The sequence below is a fragment of the Chiloscyllium plagiosum genome, unplaced genomic scaffold (assembly GCF_037043375.1).
Source record: "Chiloscyllium plagiosum isolate Xiang-an unplaced genomic scaffold, Cpla_swu_hap1 HiC_scaffold_47, whole genome shotgun sequence".
Taxonomy (NCBI): Eukaryota; Metazoa; Chordata; class Chondrichthyes; order Orectolobiformes; family Hemiscylliidae; genus Chiloscyllium; species Chiloscyllium plagiosum.
The window spans coordinates 45,728,159-45,740,071 of record NW_028270185.1 but is presented as its reverse complement, the minus strand read 5'-3'; the positions used below and the strand labels follow the sequence as shown (position 1 = coordinate 45,740,071).

Genomic DNA, 11,913 nt, shown 5'->3' with positions numbered 1-11,913 from the left:
AATGAGAGAGACCATACTGGCGCCATTAATATGGAATGCTCATTCAGCGTTTAAAAATGTGGCAACAGAAGAGGCTTGGTTGATAGATTAATATTTAAAACTTTCAGAATTCTGGACTGTTAATCCTATGTAATGCTCTCCAACTCAATTATTAATCATAGTCATACGATTACAGGTACTGAAGTTAGGTATTTGTTGAAACAATTTTATTCGACTTATTTTTTGGATTTTCATTTTGATACATTGCCTTAAAACTGGTTGGCGCACATTTCTCATTGAAACATCGTCCTCCCATGAAGGATATATATCACAAAACAAAGAGCAGAACTCACTGGTTAGGTGTGGAAAGATTGTGAATTATCGATTGAGAAACTGTTTATCAAAACCTAATTAGGATTAGACTTGAAATAGTGTGAACACGTCCAGCTCTATATCCATCCTTACTAATGTCAAGCCAATAAATTAGAGATACTAGGTCCCACAGCTTGCCCTAATCTTGCTTGAAGATTAATCAGTCCCAACTATTTGGACAATAGTTAACATGTCTATGGGACATTTCACTGAATTAACATTGCTGCTCTGCCATTTCCCCTTTCTGAAATTAATCACATCAGTTTATCTCCATTTTGGAAACTTTTACAAAACATAGGGGAAGAATTTCCCATTTGTACTCCACGATGTTTGTGTTCTGAAACAGACCACAATTTCTCAAACCATATCAGGAAATAACCGAGACTCTAATTTTTATCTTATTTAAAAGGTAAGGATAAGGCATTGTATTCCAGATGTGACTTGATTAGTCAAACACTTGGCTTTAGACAAAAGCTCAATTTATTCTTCCACCATAGTTAGTTAAAGTAGAAATCAAAAAAAGAAGAATTGATATAACTTTAACTCTGTCGAAATTCTTAACAAATTGTTATATTATTTAATTATGACTCTTCAATTGTACCAACACAGCAGCATTCCCACAAACATAGTTGGTGAAGGCAAGTTCATCAAAATAGATTTCCCTCATTTGCTATCTCCTCCAATCTCAGAAGCAACGCTAACGGAATTAATCTAGCAGCAGAGAGAGTGACTGCAAGCTTTTTGCTGCAGCAGCAGCAGAGTGAAAGCTGTGTCCAGCAGTTTCAATCCAAAGCTCAACCTTCAATAATTGTCAGCCCTGGGTTTATTAGAGTCCAATTCCACCCACTCATTCTTCTTTTGCCTACTTGAAAAAAACATTTATTTACTGTTTTCCATGGAGCAGTCACCTTGACACCAAATTTCCGAACACTTCTTCAAAAGAAACCGGACAGAACAAATTTCTCTTCAAGGCAGATGTCATGACAATTGTTAGCTCCATCAGTGGACACAACAGAATTATCAGTTTGGACAACATAAAAGGACAACAGCAAAGGGCAAAGTGAGAAACATTCTGTTTGTGAAAGTTTTGATTCTCTTTGGGACAGATACTGACACAGCGCTCCAGATCTCAGCGTTTGTACTTTTAAAGTCTGCACCACAGTATTGTGCATCTTTTGACAAATGGCGCAGTTTAAATGATTTTTTGACAATCAAATAATTAAAAAAAAACACATCACAGTTGGAACTCTGCACTCAGTACCCCTCTGAGTGAACTGTTCTTACAAATATCACACCTCCTCACGTCTACTGACTGCTGCAAACACGCCCTGTGGTTATGTGGTTGGTGTTGCTATCGCGTGGTGCCAGGGTCCCGGGTTTAATGCCAGCCTTGGATGGCTGTCTGTGTGGAATTTGCACATTCTCCCTGTGGCCTGTATGGGTTTTCTCCGGGTGCTCCAGTTTCTTCCCACAGTCCAAAGATGTGCATGTCAGGTGAATTGGCCATGCTAAATTGCCCATTGTGTTAGGTGCATGAGTCAGAGGGAAACGGATCTAGGTGGTTTATTCTTCGTAGGATCGGTGTGGACTTGTTGGGCCTGTTTCCACACTGTCGAGAATTCAATCATCTTCCAGCCTTAATTTAAAGCATCCCCTTGTTGAAACATTTCCTTTTGAAAATGAAGCATTCAGCCTTCATAGTCGATGTCATGGGTATGAGCAAGTTGAGCCAGCCGAAACCAGGTCCCATCCCAGGGACTAGAGTAATGTTAATGAAGCATGGCTCTAACTGTAATACCAAATGGCCAAATTTGCTCAGTATGTCCAAGTGTGATATGGATGCAAATGCAGTAAAATTCTAGGAGTAACCTGAATACGAATGGCTTGTGTTACAAGACTGAAAGATGCGCCTATCTGTCTGATGGAAGTGACAAATAATTTAACAATAAACAAGAAGCTCAATTACCTTTATTTAACCTTATGCTTTTGCAATGTTTTCTGGCTGGAGTCACTGACATGATCCAGACCAACAGTACAAACCAGTCCAGGAATTTCCAGTTTCAAATGAGATGAGCGGTGGTTTTCTATTGGGATGGCTAGAACCATGATGCAAGCTACAAGTAAAACAAATTATATTCAGCTTCCTCGCGATCCCAAATGCTGGATGCCATCACTGATAGGGTTGATTGGAACCAGGATACCCACTGGGGGTGAAACCTATCCCAGTTACCTCGGAACTGACGTTGGGAATCAACAGGGAATCCTATTAAAAGTATGCGCAAGTATGTGCAGCTGCCAAGCAGGCAGCCATACGCCCCCAACCTTCTGATCCCATTGGATCACCAGCAAAACTCATTTGGACACAGTATAAGAATGGGTATGCCAGACCTGGGTAAGGTGCAAACATAATGGAGGAATGATACTGTCTGTTCAGTGCCAATTCACAACGTAGAGGTTGATGTCTCTATTGCTTATTGACTGTAGTCATCCGGGTTTAGTGTTTGGATTGTTTTCAATATTGTTTTGAAATTTGGAAGTAATTTGTAAATTTCCATTTCTGAAATAATTACAGGCACTTTATACTAAAATATACTGCTGACTGAATTATCAAGTGATTTGATTTCATACATAGTCGCTAAGCCTAAATATCATTGCTTTGTGTATGGAGCTTGTAAGAATACACACTAGCTGATATGATTTATTTTTGCATTGGGCTGTTAGATCTAAGAAGGAGTGTCTGGCTGAGCTATTATCTTCATGTAGATATTTATACTGAACAGTGATGGTTTATAATTTTAAGATTGTACCAATATCTAAATTCTAGGGTTAGCTCAATATTAGAAAAAAATCAGTGTGGTTTAAAACTTTGTGTTATGTTATCATAATTTGGGGACATCTTTGCCCCCCAACCAATATTTATGACCAGCTCTTCTGCTCAAAATCATCATTAGATTTCTACATTTAATTCTAATTATTGTTAACCAAAGCAGTAGATTGGGCCATTTAATTGGGCATAATGTTCATTTTTTTTTTCAAAAAAGAGAATACAATATATTGCAGAACTAATCTAAAGGTTAGATAATAGATTTTTTTTAGTAGCAAAACTTCAAAGAGCATTATATCCCAGCAAAGCTGGATTTATAAAAATAGATTTGCTTAATTCACCCATATGGTTATATGGCTTTTCCATACAAAATAAGAAAATAATGGGTAGGAAGGGAATCTCTAGTGCATAATTTAAAATGAACGAGCTTTTTGCCAGTATGGGCAATATATTTACTCCAGTGGGCTATGGGAGTTTGATTAATTTGAGAATTATTTATTTCAAAATTGCTCTTAGGGCTTCTAGCCTGCTGAAGAGCAAACATTATGACCTCAAATAAGGTACACCCGCAATACTCAGACCAGAATATGGGTAACCTCCATCAGATTAGTTTGTGCTACCTCTTTGCTGATGCCTATTTTAATTGAATATATATATACTGCATATACTTATAGCTGAAAATGTGTTGCTAGAAAAGCGCAGCAGGTCAGGCAGCATCCAAGGAACAGGAGAATCGACGTTTCGGGCATATGCCCTTCTTCAGGAATGAGGAAAACGTGTCCAGCAGGCTAACATAAAAGGTAGGGAGGAGGGACATGGGGGACGGACGTTGGAATGCGATAGGTGGAAGGAGGTCAAGGTGAGGGTGATAGGCCGGAGTGGGGTGGGGGGCAGAGAGGTCAGGAAGAAGATTGCAGGTTAGGAAGGCGGTGCTGAGTTCAAGGGATTTGACTGAGACAAGGTGGGGGGAGGAGAGATGAGGAAACTGGAGAAATCTGAGTTCATCCCTTGTGGTTGGAGGGTTCCTAGGCGGAAGATGATGCGCTCTTCCTCCAACCGTCGTGTTGCTATGGTCTGGCGATGGAGGAGTCCAAGGACCTACATGTCCTTGGTGGAGTGGGAGGGGGAGTTGAAGTGTTAAGCCACGGGGTGGTTGGGTTGGTTGTCCGAGTGTCCCAGAGGTATTCTCTTAAACGTTCTGCAAGTAGGCAGCCTGTCTCCCCAATATAGAGGAGGCCACATCAGGTGCAGCGGATGCAATAAATGATGTGTGTGGAGGTGCAGGTGAATTTGTGGCGGATATGGAAGTATCCCTTGGGACCTTGGAGGGAAGTAAGGGGGGAGGTGTGGGCACAAGCTTTACATTTCTTGCGGTTGCAGGGGAAGGTGCCGGGATTGGAGGTTGGGTTGGTGGGGGGGTGTGGACCTGATGAGGGAGTCACGGAGTGGTCTTTTTGGAACGCTGATAGGGGAAGGGAGGAAAATATATCCTTGGTGGTGGGGTCCATTTGGAGGTGGCAGAAATGACAGCGGATGATACGCTGTATATGGAGGTTGGTGGGGTGGTAGGTGAGGACCAGTGGGGTTCTGTCCTGGTGGCGATTGGAGGGACAGGGCTCAAGGGTGGAGGAGCGGGACTGGTGGAGATGCGGTGGAGGGCATCGTCGACCACATCTGGGGGGAAATTGAGGTCTTTGAAGAAGGAGGACATCTGGGTTGTACGGTTTTGGAACTAGTCTTCCTGGGAGCAGATGCGGCGGAGATGAAGGAATTGGGAATATGGGATGGCGTTTTTACAGGGGGCAGGGTGGGAGGAGGTGTAGTCTAAGTAGCTGTGGGAGTCGGTCGGTTTATAGTAAATGTCCGTGTTGATTCGGTTGCCTGAGATAGAAATGTAAAGGTCTAGGAAAGGGAGAGAGGAGTCTGAGACGGTCTAGGTGAATTTGAGGTCGGGGTGGAAGGTGTTGGTGAAGTGGATGAACTGTTCAACCTCCTCGTGGGAGCACAAGACAGCGCCGATACAGTCATCGATGCACGGAGGAAAAGATGGGGGGGGGGGGGGGGTGGTGCCAGTGTAGCTGCGGAAGATGGATTGTTCCACATATCCTACGAAGAGGCAGGCATAGCTGGGGGCCATGCGGGTGTCCATGGCTACTCCTTTCATTTGGAGGAAGTGAGAGGATTGGAAAGAGAAGTTGTTCAGGGTGAGGACCAGTTCAGTCAGTCGAAGGAGGGTGTCAGTGGAAGGGTATTGGTTGGTACAGCGGGAAAGGAAGAAGCGGAGGGCTTTGAGGCCTTCGTGATGAAGGATGGAGGTGTACAGGGACTGGATGTCCATGGTGAAAATAAGGCGTTGGGGACCGGGGAAGCGAAAATCATGGAGGCGGTGAAGGGCGTGGGTGGTGTCCCGAACGTAGGTGGGGAGTTCTTGGACTAAGGGGGACAGGACCGTGTCGAGGTATGCAGAGATGAGTTCGGTTGGGCAGGAGCAGGCTGAGACAATGGGTCGGCCGGGGCAGTCAGATTTGTGGATTTTGGGCAGGAGGTAGAAACGGGCGGTGCGGGGTTGTCGGACTATGAGGTTGGAGGCGGTGGATGGGCGATTCCCTGAGGTGATGAGGTTATGGATGGTCTGGGAGATGATGGTTTGGTGGTGGGAGGTGGGGTCATGGTCAAGGAGGCAGTAGGAGAAGGTGTCCGTGAGCTAGCGTTGAGCCCCTGCGGTGTAAAGGTCGGTGCGCCAAACTACTACCGCGCTTCCCTTGTCTGCCGATCTGATAGTGAGGTTGGGTTTGGAATGGAGGGAGTGGAGGGCTGCACGTTCTGAGGGTGAGAGGTTGGAGTGGGTGAGAGGGGTGGGGGAGTTCAGGTGGCGGTTAATATCACGGCGGCAGTTGGCTATGAAGAGATTGAGGGCTGGTAAGAGGCCAGCACGGGGTGTCCAGGTGGATGGAATGTGTTGGAGACAGGAGAAAGGGGTCATCAGAGGGTGGGCGAGAATCTTAGTTGAAGAAGTAGGCACGGAAGCGAAGGCGGCAGAAGAATTGTTCGCGTCACGCTGCGTGTTGAACTCGTTAATCCGAGAGCGTAGGGGAATGAAGGTGAGGCCTCTGCTGAGGACTGATCTTTCATCCTCAGAGAGTGGTAGTTCTGGAGGGATGGTGAAAACATGGCAGGGCTGGGAGCTAGGACTGGTGTTGGGCTGGAGCTGGGAGTGGGGGTAGGGTTGAGCGTGGGGGCGGGGTTAGGCCCACCGTGACCACTCCCTCCGTGACTCCCTCGTCAGGTCCACACCCCCCACCAATCCAACCTCCAATCCCGTCACCTTTCCCTGCAACCGCAAGAAATGTAAAACTTGTGCCCACACCTCCCCCCTTACTTCCCTACAAGGCCCTAAGGGATACTTCCATATCCGCCACAAATTCATCTGCACCTCCACACACATCATTTATTGCATCTGCTGCACCCGATGTGGCCTCCTCTATATTGGGGAGACAGACCGTCTACTTGTGGAACGTTTCAGAGAACATCTCTGGGACACCTGGACAAACCAACCCAACCACCCCGTGGTTCAACACTTCAACTCCCCCTCCCACTCCACCAAGGACATGCAGGTCCTTGGACTCCTCCATCGCCAGACCATAGCAACACGACGGTTGGAGGAAGAGCGCATCATCTTCCGCCTAGGAACCCTCCAACCACAAGGGATGAACTCAGATTTCTCCAGTTTCCTCATCTCTGCTCCCCCCACCTTGTCTCAGTCAAATCCCTCTAACTCAGCATCGCCTTCCTAACCTGCAATCTTCTTCCTGACCTCTCCGTCCCCACCCCACTCCGCCTATCACCCTCATCTTGACCTCCTTCCACCTATCGCAATTCCAACGCCCGACCCCATGTCCCTCTTCCCTAGCTTTTATCTTAGCCTGCTGAACACGTTTTCCTCATTCCTGAAGAAGGGCTTATGCCCAAAATGTTGATTCTCCTGTTCCTTGGATGCTGCCTGACCTGCTGCGCTTTTCTAGCAACACATTTTCAGCTCTGATCTCCAGCATCTGCAGTCCTCGCTTTCTCCTATATATACTTATATACAAGGAGGAAATGGTTTATACTTAATTACAATGGACACTTTGCGGTCCCAACCTTGCAAGGGGAGAGATGATAAAGATCGAACTTGACCTGCTGTGTGGACTTGCATTGCTAGCATTGGTGCACAAGAAGGGACAGTTTACCTGTGCGATCTTGAGCAAACAGAGACTGTGTACCAACTACGCCAGAAAGATGTTGCCAAGAATGACTTTTGCAGTGGTCAGCTGCATAAAAAATTAACAGTTCATTTACAGAAAAGTCTAAATGGTCTTTACCATGTAAAGGTGCTGTGTGCCAGTTTGATTACATTTGTGCTATGAGCATTCCTGATTAGCCTAATCCCCTTTCAGATAGATCACGTAGTAAAAGAGACAAAGGGGAGTGTTTCTAGAAACCCATAATTAAATTTTTGGAGAGGATGAAGTAATTTGTTACATCCTTACTTCAGTAAGAGACTCCCTGACCCCTTTTTATCCTTCCAAATCCTAACATGAGGCTATGGAATAGTACTGAAAATGTGTTGCTGGAAAAGCGCAGCAGGTCAGGCAGCATCCAAAGAGCAGGAGAATCGACATTTCAGGCATGAGCCCTTCTTCAGGAATAGTACTAAATATTTACAGGACGTAATATCATTTTAGTTATTACCTATTCCCACCTGCTACATCTTTATGGACTTCCTCCAATAAATCCGCAATATCCTATCCAAGTTACTACAAAGGTAAGGAATGGGGGTGCGCTTATGTAAGAGTGCCCACTTTTTTTTCTATGATTAAACGTATTCGTCGCCACTGCTTTTCTGAAGGACCATGCATCTCATGTGTATGCCTTAAAGAAAAATGTATCCCTATTATCACTGGAATTCCAACTCTATGTGGAGAGGGTAACAATACCCACCTTCATGACGATGCCCCTACGGCACTAATATTTTCCCAGATATTGGAGGGGAAGTACCATTTTGAGATGTTGACCATGTTTCTTATCTAGAAACTCACCTCATTAGTACTGGATGATTTTCAAACTCAGCACCCAGGGCCAAATTATGTAATCATGGATTATCCACATACCCCAGGAAGTCACAAAGATAGGCCTGCACCTTACTGGGAAGGTCCCTATATTGCCTATGCTAAACCTGATTTTTTTTCAGTTATAATAAGGCAGCTAACTACCTTGTCCTGAATAGAGCAAGTAGTCCACATGCCGGAGCTGTTGGAACACTATTTCCAACTCCTGTTCCCTGTCCAATTACCTGGCAATGAAATCATAATTCCCCTTTTAAACATAAAGTTTCGCCTGACTTCTGTGCAGAATGGAAGAATCCAAAGACCATATCAAGAAGTAAAACACACTCATTGGCATATGCAGCTCTTAGTGTTCTTTCATTATGAAAGTCCTTAAGTATTATTAGTCATCAAAACCATAATTATCTCACTTGTGGACTCACAATTTTGAGAAATGAGACAACTGCTGCCTTAATAGAAATTAGGGACATGCTTTCAGAATTCCGCCAATTTGCCCAATAAAACCAATTACATACTTGCGAAATCATGTGGATTTTGCACTATAGTTAAAGGAAAATGCATTATGAGGGTCACTGACATTTTTGAAAACGTTACTAGACATATTGATAATATTCACACTTCTGTCAACCAAATGAATGAAGGTGCGGGATGCGAAGATTGGGGTTTTGGCTCATGGTAAAACTGATTAGTTAATATGTCTTTGTATGGTGCTATTGTTTTAATTGGTCTTTTTGTTGGTATTGTGATACTTAAGCGTATTATTGATAAATATTAACTTAGAGTCATAGAGATGTACCTCTGGTACAACCCGTCCATGTCGACCAGATATCCCAACCTAATCTATCCCATCTGCCAGTACCCGGCCCATATCCTTCCAAACCCTTCCTATTCATATATCCATTCAAATGTCTCTTAAATGTTGCAATTGTACCAACCTCCACCACTTCCTCTGGCAGTTCATTCCATACCCATACAGCTCTCTGCATGAAAAAGTTGTCCCTTAGGTCTCTTTTATATCTTTTCCCACTCACCCTAAACCTATGCCCTCTAGTTCTGGACTCCCAGATTCCAGGGAAAAGACTTTGCCTATTTACCCTATCCATGCCCCTCATAATTTTGTAAACCTCTATAAGGTCATCCCTCAGCCTCCGACACTCCAGCGAAAACAGCCCCAGACTCTTCAGCCTCTCCCTATAGCTCAAATCCTCCAATCCTGGCAACATCCTTGTAAATCTTTTCTGAACCCTTTCAAGTTTCACAACATCCTTCCAATAGGAAGGAGACCAGAATTGCATGCAATATTCCAACAGTGGCCTAACCAATGTCCTGTACAGCCACAACATGACCTCCCAACTCCTGTACTCAATACTCTGACCAATAAAGGAAAGCATACCAAACGCTTTCTTCACTATCCTATCTACCTGCGATTGCTTCTTCTTTACTTAAATCATGATGAGAAAACATCATTGGCTGCCCTTGATTCCCCTTCGGCAGAAGAGGAAGTATGGCAGTCTTTTAGAAGATAGAATAGAACATAGAACAGTACAGCACAGAACAGGCTCTTCAGCCCACAATGTTGTGCCGACCACTGATCCTCATGTATGCACCCTCAAATTTCTGTGACCATATGTACGTCAAGGAGTCTCTTAAATGTCCCCAATGACCCTGCCTCCACAACTGCTGTTGGCAACGCATTCCATGCTCTCACAACTCTCTGTGTAAAGCACCTACCTCTGACATCCCCTCTATAGTTTCCTCCAACCAACTTAAAACTATGACCCCTCATGTTAGTCATTTCTGCCCTGGGAAATAGTCTCTGGCTATCGACTCTATCTATGCCTCTCATTACCCTGTATACCTCAATTAGGTCCCCTCTTCTCCTCCTTTTCTCCAATGAAAAAAGTCCGAGCTCAGTCAACCTTTCCTTATAAGATAAGCACTCCAGTCCAGGCAGCATCCTGGTAAACCTCCCCTGAACCCGCTCCAAAGCATCCACATCTTTCTTATAATAGGGCGACCAGAACTGGATGCAGTATTCCAAGTGCGGTCTAACCAAAGTTTTATAGAGCTGCAAAAAGATCTCACGACTCTTAAACTCAATACCTCTGTTAACGAAAGCCAAAACACCATATGTTTTCTTAACAACCCTGTCCACTTGGGTGGCCATTTTAAGGGATCTATGTACCTGCACCCCAAGATCCCTCTGTTCTTCCACACTACCAAGAATTCTATCCTTAATCCTGTACTCAGCTTTCAAATTCGACCTTCCAAAATGCTAAATTGCCCACATTGTTCAGGGATGTGCAGGTTAGGTGTATTAGTCAGGGGTAAATGTAGACTAATGGGTTTGGGTGGGATACTCTTCAGAGGGTTGGTGTGGACTTGTTGGGCCTGTTCCCACACTGTAGGGATTCTATTTTAAAAATGGGATTTTCCTGACAATTGTTCTTGGTCATCATTAGGGTCTTAATTCCAGATTATTCTTTATTTAATTCAATTTCTACCATTTGCCATGGTGGGGTTTGAACCCCGGAACATGAGCTAACTTTCTGCACTAATAGACTAGTTACAATACGTCTAGGCCATCACCTCCCCTTAAACTGATGCAAACCATGGATTGCAAGGTGTTGTAGTGTTTATGAGAAAAATGCGTCCACCAAGTATTTCTGCTGGGTGACATGACGCCCCTGAAATCTGGCTTTTGAAACACAGGCAACCCTATCATTTTGGTGCTTAGATTCCTGATTCACTCATTTGTCCTGTTTCTCCAAATAGAACCCAAGGTTTCTTTATCATCTGTAACTCAGGATCTGAGAGACTTTAATGGAAGATGAATTGGTACACAAGGACAAGTGTGAACACACCCATGGTACAAGGTCTGAACAAAGGCTTGATTCCTCTGATCATGCTGAGAGGAGACCAAGTGCATTTTGTGGAATGGAGTTCTGTTTGATTGAAAAATCAGCTTGAAAAATGTTGGCATGGGGAAGGGCAGAGAAAAAGCCTTCCATTATATACGTGATAATACAGCTGACATTTCTCTATTTCTCTTTCTAATCTCATCACTCTTGCTCTCACTGACCTCTCTTTTTCTCTTTAACCCTCATCTCTCTTTCCACTCCCTTTCTTTCCTTCTGCTTGCCCTTCATTCTCATTTCCAAATTTTTGTTTAGAGTTCACTCTCAACATGTGTGATCATCAGCAAGGCCAGCATTTTTTTTATTCTTTATTGGGATTTGGGCGTCACTGGCTAGGCCATCATTTATTCCCCATTGCTAATTGCCTTTGAGAAGGTGATGGTGTGTGCCTTCTTGAACTTTGACAGGTTTAGATAGGGGATCTGGATCGGCACAGGCTTGGTGGGCTGGAGGGCCTGTTCCTGTGCGGTAATTTTCCGTGCTATGTTGTCCATTAAGTAAGCTCACAGTGCTGTTAAGAGGGGAGTAGTAGAATATTGACCCAGTGACAAGGAAGGAATGCAATAGATGGGTGGCAAGGTGGTTCAGTGGTTAGGACTGCTGCCTCACAGGACCAGGGTCCCAGGTTCGATTCCAGCCTCGGGTGACTTCTGTGTGGAATGTTTGCACATTCTCCCAGTGTCTGCGTGGGTTTCCACAGGGTGCTCCAGTTTCC

At 44.4% G+C, this 11,913-nt stretch overlaps 1 pseudogene; it reads right to left on the bottom strand.

Moving 5' to 3' along the window:
- Positions 1 to 2,319: 2,319 nt before the first annotated feature.
- LOC148136159 (uncharacterized) lies at positions 2,320 to 6,158 on the bottom strand (annotated as a pseudogene).
- Positions 6,159 to 11,913: the final 5,755 nt, after the last annotated feature.